Genomic DNA, 11,269 nt, shown 5'->3' with positions numbered 1-11,269 from the left:
TGTAGTTAAACATACCGAGGACGGCAGGTCAGATAGTCCATGATCCAGGAAACCAAGGACGTGTCTGTGTGCATATTCCTTAGGTTCTCCCCCAGTACCCCAGTTGGTTGAATAGTGTTGAAGGCACTTGAGAAGTCAAAGAACATCATCCTTACACAGGTCCCAGGTTTGTCGATCGGGAGTAGGTTTGATGGAGCAGGTGTATTATGGCATCCTCTACTCCCAGGAAAGGCTGGTAGGCAAACTGAGGAGGGTCCAGAGAGGACTTCACCAGGGGACAAAGTGTATTCAGAATCAGTCTCTCGAACACCTACATGATATGCGATGTCAGTGCGACAGGCCTGTAGTCATTCTGGGCACAGGGATGAGGTATTTAAGTGACTGGTACAATGCATGATGTTTTCCACAATGCAGTGAATTTCTGTAGAGACAGACTTAGGCTAAACAGGTACTGGAGGACACCACAGAGTTGGGGAGAATATGATTTCAGGACTCTCGGGTTGATTTGGACCTGTAGCTTTTGTGGAACTGAGCTTGCTCAGGAGTAGTGCTGCCGCACTGTATTATACAGCAGGTCTAGTGTCCTATCCTCCCTGGTGTGACAAGAGGGAAGAGTCTTGGTCAGCGATAGGTGGTTGAAATCTCTGGAGATCAGGAGTTAGGTATCGGGGTGTCGAGTCTGGAGTTTGGTGATTACCGAGTGAATGATGTCTGAACTAATCTGCATGCCCTTGGACTGTGAGAGGAAACCAGAGTTTCATGCAACATGCAAACTCCATGCACGCAGATCTCGAGGCGGAAATCGCCCCCTTAACCCTCGAGGTGCAAGGCGACAATGCTTACCTATAACAAATTATATTATATAATTACTAAATTGTTCAACAATATATGATCCCGATATGCAGTGTTTCTTCAAAGATTTAATCCGCCCACCACTGCCACCTCTGGCTTGCTCACTGGTGATCAAAGTCTCTTTGAGTGTCTACTTTACGGCAATATAAATTGTTTAAAGTGCTTTACTAATAAAATCCAGTTGACAGTGTTATTATTAGTGCATAAGCAGAAGTGCCAAAACTAAATATAAATAAGCCTGTCGTTAAGATATTGTGACACTGCCACAATAATTATTAAAAAAGCAGTTTAACTGAGATTATTAAATAAAGCATTTTGCATGTTTAAGTCAGTTGTCATAACAGCATGTGATTTTTTTTTATGCTAAAAAATGTCATTGGAATTTTGAAACATGGCAAACTCCCAACACAAATTTACAAATAAAGGACAGCGCAAGTGTAAAAACTTGCAAAAAGTTCTTAAAATTAGCCTCGTATTCTAATTAGCTTGTAGGTCAAAGGTGATTTTTTTTTTCCCTCCACCAGTGCACTTATCATAATTGGCCTCAAACACCTTCCACAGCGCAAAGTTACAGTCGCATGTGACGAGACATGAAATGTCCAAAAATAATCAATGGGCTTCATAAGATATCCAATGGCACCATATCTGGGATATTAATATAGTCTTGTATGTCTATAAATACAGTGCAATTTGTTTATAATAGGCGAACTATTGCATCTCCATTGCGTAGGGGCAAACTATTCCGATCCAGTTGCCGCTTTTAGCTCAGCGAAGACAAAGTTGGTCTATATTTAGGCCGCCCAGCGGATGCTATCCGACCTAAGGGGGATATTTCGATGGGCGACCTTGGAGATGGTGGAATATTTTCCATAGTGAGTGTTAGCTGCGTATAAATATCGAGCTCCAGCAGCTTTGCTGACACACACCTCATGAACGCAATGCATTGCACTTGTTACCCAAACCGTGCCACCAGGGGCGAGGAGGGGTCTGCTGCTTATATCTGTGTCCACTTGTTGTGGAAAAAAGCCTCTGAACAGGTGCAGCGCGCTAACATTTCGAGGCCTGTTCCAGTTCACCCACCCTGTTTTTCCACCCCGCTGTGTGAAGTCTGTTTTCCGTAGCTGGATGGCGGCAGCCTGCTCCATGCTCTTTGCTTTCCATGCTGTGGCCTTTAACCCCAGAGGTCAAGTAGCGGCACCGCGCTGGAGTAGGAGCCTGTAATGTTGACCCAACTCATCAAACACACAGTTCACTTTTCCTAGGTGCGTAAATCTCTGTTGCTATTACTCAGCACTGAGCGCTATGTCATTGTTACAGGAACAAAAATAGAAATAAAGAGTTATGCATCACTCTACATGTTTGAGTCTCAGAGAGAAAAATGAATCGTCTATCCCCAAAATATTGTGCTACCAACATTTCATATCAATACTTTGTACAGTGCATTTACATTCAGGGAGTCATGGGAGGTGCTGAGGATGTTGCACCACCCTCTAGTGGGACATGGCTTATAGAATATGAAACTTTTTTTTAATAACATTTACAACTTAATCAAATATTTATCGAGGAATAGTAGAAATAGCACAATATGAAATAAGCACAGTTAATACGTGCTTTTAGTTCATTCAAAATCAATCGGGGGTGGGGATGTGCATTTTATATATCTACAATAAAATAAGTAAAAAAAAAAACTATTTTATATAACAACATGTTTAGAAATGCATTATATTGTTAGCCATTAAATATAAACTATAAAATTTATTGTGAAAGCATTTTAGTGGTGCAAACGTTTGGAAGAAGGCCATAAATAACCATTCTGGCTGAGGTGGCTTTGAACCCACTGCATTCTTTTTCTTCTTCTTCTTTTTCTTCTTATTATTATTATTTAGGGGTATAATATCAAGTTTATCATTATTATTGCAGTTGACAGTTATACTCTTTATTTGTAAAGAAAGTGCTATATGGATAAAGTAAAAAAAAAAAAAAAAGTCCATTCCTTGCCTGTGTCCTTTTCTTTCTTGTGTGTGTGTGTGTGTGTGTGTGTGTGTGTGTGTGTGGAGGATTCATCATTTAAAGAAGTTCTTCCACCTGTTCTTTTCAGTACAGTGTAACACACTTTACACTGAGTGCCTATAGTGTGTGTATGAATACACACCCAGAGCACCAGCACAATTTAACCATCCGCCCGGAGGTCAGTGTGAAGAAGAAGAGGCGATGGCATTCGCTGCACTAATTAAACCAAACCAGCGGCTGATTAGCACTCGGTCAGGTGCTTGTCTCTGGAGAGCTTCACACAAGGGACCTGAGAATAGAACACAACTTTGGAAAAGGTGGCACATTGTTGAAGTTTATTCACATTTGACTAAGCAAAGCACTATAATACCCTGCACAGGGTAATGCTAGATCTGTAGGGTAGCCTAAAAACACACTGAGTAAGAAGCTGGAACACAGCTCATCACAGGGCAGCGGCATTGCGTCATTCAGTGTCGAGACTGGATTTAATATTCATTACTATACTCGCTTTAGTGGATAAACAGCACATTTATAGTAAAGAAAAAATATATATAAATAATAATAAAAAAATATATCACTTATACTTATAATGTAAGTATATTAACTCTGATTTGGTAATAAATAAATAAATACATAAATAAGTAAAAATGTATAAAAAAAATTTTTTTTTACATACATTGTTACAAAATGTTAATACACTATATAGCCAAACATACTGTATGTGGAAATCTGACCATCACCTCCGTATGTTAACCATACCATTCCATTCTATATCCATGGTGTCCAAGTTCAGTGTGCTAAAATTTACTTATACCACAGCAATGTTATGTCAGTGGTGAAAATATTAATTAATCCCAGTAAAAATATTCAGTTTAGCTTTTCCAATAGACAGTTTTGCATGATGCAGTGTTAAAAAAAAAATCACACATACACACACACACACACACACACACACACACACATATACACACACATCAAAAAATCAAATCAAAAAAATCAATTTTGAGCTTTAACGGCAAAGGCTGTAAATACTTATGTACTGTACATGTGCTAATGTAATAAATTAGCAAAAATCTCAAGTAAACTTTTTTCATTTTATCATTATGGGGTGTTGTGTGTAGAATTCTGAGGAAAAAAAATGAATTCATTCATCCATTTTAGAATAAGGCTGTGACATAACAAAAAGTGGAAAAAGTAATGCGCTGTCAATAATTTCCGGATATACTGCATATATACACATACACATATATACATATAGCTACATATACATATACACACACATACAGTGGTGTAAAAAACTATTTGCCCCCTTCCTGATTTCTTATTCTTTTGCATGTTTGTCACACTTAAATGTTTCCGCTCATCAAAAACCGTTAACTATTAGTCAAAGATAACATAATTGAACACAAAATGCAGTTTTTAAATGAAGGTTTACGTTATTTAGGGAGAAAATAAACTCCAAATCTACATGGCCCTGTGTGAAAAGGTGATTGCCCCCCCCCTTGTTAAAAAATAACTTAACTGTGGTTTATCACACCTGAGTTCAATTTCTGTAGTCACCCCCAGGCCTGATTACTGCCACACCTGTTTCAATCAAGAAATCACTTAAATAGGAGCTACCTGACACAGAGAAGTAGACCAAAAGCACCTCAAAAGCTAGACATCATGCCAAGATCCAAAGAAATTCAGGAACAAATGAGAACAAAAGTAATTGAGATCTATCAGTCTGGTAAAGGTTATAAAGCCATTTCTAAAGCTTTGGGACTCCAGCGAACCACAGTGAGAGCCATTATCCACAAATGGCAAAAACATGGAACAGTGGTGAACCTTCCCAGGAGTGGCCAGCCAACCAAAATTACCCCAAGAGCGCAGAGACAACTCATCCGAGAGGCCACAAAAGACCCCAGGACAACATCTAAAGAACTGCAGGCCTCACTTGCCTCAATTAAGGTCAGTGTTCACGACTCCACCATAAGAAAGAGACTGGGCAAAAATGGCCTGCATGGCAGATTTCCAAGGCGCAAACCACTTTTAAGCAAAAAGAACGTTAATGCTCGTCTCAATTTTGCTAAAAAACATTTCAATGATTGCCAAGACTTTTGGGAAAATATCTTGTGAACCGACGAGACAAAAGTTGAACTTTTTGGAAGGTGCGTGTCCCGTTACATCTGGCGTAAAAAGTAACACAGCATTTCAGAAAAAGAACATCATACCAACAGTAAAATATGGTGGTGGTAGTGTGATGGTCTGGGGTTGTTTTGCTGCTTCACGACCTGGAAGGCTTGCTGTGATAGATGGAACCATGAATTCTACTGTCTACCAAAAAATCCTGAAGGAGAATGTCCGGCCATCTGTTCGTCAACTCAAGCTGAAGCGATCTTGGGTGCTCCAGCAGGACAATGACCCAAAACACACAAACAAATGCACCTCTGAATGGCTGAAGAAAAACAAAATGAAGACTTTGGAGTGGCTTAGTCAAAGTCCTGACCTGAATCCTATTGAGATGTTGTGGCATGACCTTAAAAAGGCGGTTCATGCTAGAAAACCCTCAAATAAAGCTGAATTACAACAATTTTGCAAAGATGAGTGGGCCAAAATTCCTCCAGAGCGCTGTAAAAGACTCGTTGCAAGTTATCGCAAACGCTTGATTGCAGTTATTGCTGCTAAGGGTGGCCCAACCAGTTATTAGGTTCAGGGGGCAATTACTTTTTCACACAGGGCCATGTAGGTTTTTTTTTTTTTTCCCCTAAATTATAAAAACCATCATTTAAAAACTGCATTTTGTGTTTACTTGTGTTATCTTTGACTAATAGTTAAATGTGTTTGATGATCAGAAACATTTTGTGTGACAAACATGCAAAAGAATAAGAAATCAGGAAGGGGGCAAATAGTTTTTCACACCACTGTATACTCAGCAAAAAAAAAAAACGTCCTCTGACTTTCAACTGTTTTTACTTTCAGTAAACTTAATGTGTAAATATTTGTATGAACACTAAAAGAGTCAACACCATAAGACATAAACTAAAAATGTTTCACAATGTGTCCCTGAATGAAGGGAGGCTCAAAATCAAAAGTACCAGTCAGTATCTGGTGTGGCCACCAGCTGCTTGAAGTACTGCAGTGCATCTCCTCCTCATGGACTGCCTATTGCGGACAGTCCGAGCACTGATGGAGGGATTGTGTGTTCCTGGTGTGACTCGAGCAGTTGTTGTGGCCATCCTGTATATGTCACGCAGGTGTGATATTCGGATGTACCGTTCCTGTGCAGGTGTTGTTACACATGGTCTTCCACTGTGAGGATGATCAGCTGTCCTTCCTGTCTCCCTGTAGCGCCGTCTTAGGCGTCTCACAGTGCGGACATGGCAATTTATCGCCCTAGCCACATCAGCAGTCCTCATGCGTCCCTGCAGCATGCCTAATGCACGTTCACGCAGATGAGCAGGAACCCAGGGCATCTTTCTTTGGCTGTTTTCCACAGTCGGTAGACAAGTCTTTTTAGTGTCCTGCGTTTTTAGAACTGTGACCTTAAATGCCTACTTTCTGTAAGCTGTTAAGGTCTTAACGACCATTCCACAGGTGCATGTTAGTTAATTGATTATGGTTAATTGAACATGCATGGAAAACATTGTTTAAACCCTTTACAATGAAGATCTGTAAAGTTATTTGGATTTTTACAACATTATTGTTGAAATACACAGTCCTAAAAAAGGGACGTTTCTTTTTTTTTTGCTGAGTATATATACAGTGGAACCTCGGATTACAAGCGTATTTCAAAACACTCGTAAATCAAAACATTTTCCCATAAGAAATAATGGAAATTAAAATTATTCGTTTCACAGCCCAAAAAAAAAGAAATACATAAAATAATAAAAGACACAATAAAAAAACACAAAATATAAAGTAAAAATAAAACTAATTAACCTGCATGTTACCTTAAAAAAAGTAAAAATAAATCCCGACCAATAAGTTTTTCTATTTATGCGCACAAGCGCTGTGTGTGTTTTTCTCTCTCCTGCGCTGCTGAGTGTGTGTTATGTGTGTACGCAAGCGTAATTTGACATCGTGCCGGTTGTGTGTGAGTGAAGCACCCCCTCTCTGTTTCACACACACACAAACACATTAAAGGCGAGAGAGAGAGAGAGAGAGAGAGTGAAACGGCACAGTGTCAAATTACGCGCGCGCACACACACACACATAACAAACACACTGCAGCGCACGAGAAAGAAAAACACACACACTCAAACACTGACACACAGTAAAGGCGAGAGAGAAAGAGAGCGTGTGTGTTTGTGTTTGAACAGGCGCGGTGTCAAATTATGCGCACACACAACACACATACTCTGCAGCCCTTTCTCCCAAGAGAAAGAAAAAAACACACACACACACACACACACACAGACTGATTATATCAGTAAGAGACGAGCACTAAGACCCAGCAGGGGAGATAAATACCTGCAGCGCAAGAGAGAAAAACTGTTGGCTCAGTTGTGATGACGAGACGCTCGGTGTCAAAACAAGAAGCGCATGCGTTATACGTGATACGTGATATATATATACATACACACACACACATACACATATACACACATATACACAAAGGGGTTGGACAATGAAACTAAAATGCATGGTTTTAGACCACAATAATTTATTAGTATGGTGTAGGGCCTCCTGTTTGCCAATACAGCATTAATTCGTCTTGGGAATGACAGATACAAGTCCTGCACAGTGGCCAGAGGGCTTTTAAATCATTCTTTTTGCAGAATAGTTGCCAGGTCACTACGTGATGCTGGTGGAGGAAAACGTTTCCTGACTTGCTCCTCCAAAAAAGTGGCTCAATAATATTTAGATCTGGTCATGAGAGATGTTCAACTTCACTTTCATGTTCATCAAACCACTCTGTCACCAGTCCTGCTGTGTGTATTGGTGCATTATCTTCCTTATACATGGCACGGCCTTCAGGATACAATGTTTAAACCATTGGGTGCACATGGTCCTCCAGAATGGTTCGTTAGTCCTTGGCAGTGATGCGCTTATTAAGCAAAAGTATTGGGCCAAGGGATAACCATGCTATTGCAGCCCAAACCATCACTGATTCACCCACATGCTTCACTCTGGGCATGATCACCCCTGTATATATCTCACACGTGCGCGTACATCTCAATAAATTTGAATAACATCAAAAAGTTGATTTCAGTAATTCAATTCAAAAAGTAAAACTCTCATACACATTCATTACACACAGATTGATATATTTTAAGTGTTTACTTCTTTTCATTTTAATGATTATGGCTTACAGCTAATGAAAACCCAAAATTCAGTATCTCAGAAAATATGAATATTGTGAAAAAGTTCAATATTGTAGACTCATGGTGTTAGAGACAGACAGTCTCCAATCAGCTAATTTAACTCAAAATACCGGCAAAGGTTTCCTGAGCTTTTAAATGGTCTCTCAGTCTGGTTCAGTAGGCCGGCTGTTCACAGAATACTGTATCCAAGCACATTAGTGAAGGGTTGAATGGAAGGGAAAAATGTGGTAGAAAGAGGTGCACAATCAACAGGGACAACTGCAGCCTGAGAGGATTGTAAAACGAAGCCAATTCAAGAATTTGGGGGAGATCCATCAGGAGTGGACAGCAGCTGGAGTCAGTGCCTTAAGAGCCACCACACACAGACGTATCCAGGACAGGGACTACAACTGTCGCATGCCTTGTGTCAAGCCACTCTTAAACCAGAGAGGTCAAATTGCTTGAAGTCCAGTTTAAAGTTTGCAGTCAGTGGTCATGGTTTGGCGAGCCATGTCATCTGCTGGTGTTGGTCCGCTGTGTTTTATCAGGTCCAAGGTAAAGTGCAGCCGTCTACCAGAAAGTTTTAGAGCACTTTATGCTTTTTCTGCTGGCCTGCTTTATGAAGATGCTGATTTCATTTTCCAGCCGGACTTACCACTGCCAAAAGTACTAATACCTGGTTTAAGTGTCCCTGTGCTTGATTTGGACAGGGACAGACCCAACAATGCAGAAGAGCTGAAGGCTGATATCCATACAGTAGCACCTCAGTACCACGGCGCATTGCTGCAGTAATTTATGCAAAGTAAGCCCCGACCAAGTACTGAGTGCTGTACATGGGTGCGTGTGTGTATATATATATATATACAGCTTTATATTTTAAAGCTGAAGTACAACAAAAGAAGTAAACTATGCCACAGGCAATAAATTTCTACAGACCTGTCTAATGGAAATAAACGCTAAAGTCTTTTAGAACTTGTATGCTTTCTTGCAGGGTACTACACACACACACAGTTTATTTCCAACACAAAGCCACTGCTTGACAAAGTACGGCATCCCAGCCTTTACCATATGCAAGTTAATGTATGCTTCATGGTTCTCACTTACGGCTTTTTATTAGCTGCACTGCCCTATGTGTCACGGTGCAGTAACTCAGCCCCTCTGCCATCTGCGGACTTGCTGGAGGGCACGGTCGGACCTGATGTTGCCTGCATGCAGGTGCGGGACGTCTGCATGTTTCTGTGCAGGCTGGAATCTCCCAGGAAGCTGTGTGTTTTCTCAGACACCCTCGTCAGCTTCCAGATTAAGCCAGTTATTGCCCGGGCAACCGGCAATTGTGTCCAGGCTCTCCTGGCCCCCCAGCAGTGCCGCTGCGGCCCCCATTCTCCTCAGCAAAAGAGTCTCCCCACTTTAAGAGATTGTCAGGAGTGTATTCAGTGGCAGTAATTAAGCGGTACTAAAGAAAGTGCACCCCAAAACCGTGCACTTTATCCCTTGTTCTCTACACATGCACAGGACCAGAAGCAGTAACACCACACCATTATCACTAACGTGTGGACATGATTTTTTTTTTAATCAAGCAACCGCACCAATGACCATCAAAAAAAAAAAAAAAACTAAAAAAAAAAACATTGCTTTAAATGGTTATCCACTTTTTGCTTTATCCACTGGATTTTTTAAAGAAATTTTTGTAGGAGTGGTTAAAAAAAAGCTACTAGCACTGCAGCTACAGCTCATACAGAGCTCGGTTTTCTATACAAATTGCATATCAGGGATATGGTTCATGTTTTGAAGAAGTGACATTAACTTATTATAAGAGGTGTTTAAATCAAACTGGGACAGTTCTGAGATTCCAAAACACTGGCCTTCCAGGAATTTCTTATAATGAACCCCAACATGAGACAAATTATCATCAATTTTCAAGTCATTGTGCTTGTTGAACGTTCAAAAGAGACACCTCGGCCAGAATCATCATTCACGGACATAAGGCCTTCTTTAAAACTGTGGCTAAGTCTCATCACCTTACCATGCTTGAAAGTCTTCTGTAAACGTCATTCATTTTTACACCATGATTAAAAAAAAAGTAATTTCATCAAGTCCCGGTTTGACTTGAACTCCACTCGTAGCTTGTAGACTGAGAGAGATTCAGCTTTAGCAAGATTAGAACGGTTACGGTCTCTAACGTATTAACAAACAGAGTTTAATTAAAGCAACAGATGAAAGCAGGATGGGTCAGTGGTTTTATTGGGGTGGGGGGGTGGGGGGACTGCTACAAATACATCATCATATAAGGAACCTACTGAACCTCAAACGGCGTTACAGCTTCAAAACTCCACGTTGGTGTTAGCATCATATCAGTCATTGTTATTACTGTGATATCATCATTATTACATCATGAATACATATTTCCATTGAGATAGATCTCGTGCACAGACGCATGCACGCGCCCACACACACACAAGCCTCGCAGTCATTGGATCAGTGATGGAGCCGCCATGTCGTGAGGTGTCCTGTCCTTTATCTCCGTAAGCAAGCTCCTACTAAGAGCTACAGGAAAATGAAGAGTCTCTCCTGAGCATGAAGCTATGTGTCCTGATATATTCACCAACATCGACACCGTCCTTGTTCATTAATTCATTCATGTGAAGCCTTGAAGGAGATATCGAGCGATTCATTTCTCAAGATTATCCTTTAGCCTGCATGGACTTCCAGGCCCACAGTGCAGGTGACATACACGTATGGAAACGATCCGCTTTGTATTGTTCTCAAAGGGAGCCAGGGAAAAAAAACTAAAGAAAAAGCAAAGTGGTGTATATAAAAAAGTTTAAAAACCTACTTATTATGCTACAGCAGTGAACATGATTAATTATTTGCACATGTATATTACAAACACTTAGAAAAGAGCGTGGATAGTAAACAAGTAAAAAAGTTTGGGGAAATGGATCACGCAGTCGCAGGTCATTGTGGAGTTTGAATAGCGAAAGGAAAATGTCCAAATACTCCAAATACTCTCTTCCTTCTGTGTTTAATTATGAGAACATGATTCTCAAACTAAAGTCACATCATTTGCAGCTTGAAAAATCCTTAAATTGCTCACCAGCATCCTTATAAAGCCAAATAAACAC

Source organism: Clarias gariepinus, chromosome 3 (assembly GCF_024256425.1).
Source record: "Clarias gariepinus isolate MV-2021 ecotype Netherlands chromosome 3, CGAR_prim_01v2, whole genome shotgun sequence".
NCBI classification, from domain to species: domain Eukaryota; kingdom Metazoa; phylum Chordata; class Actinopteri; order Siluriformes; family Clariidae; genus Clarias; species Clarias gariepinus.
This window is presented reverse-complemented; position numbering follows the sequence as displayed.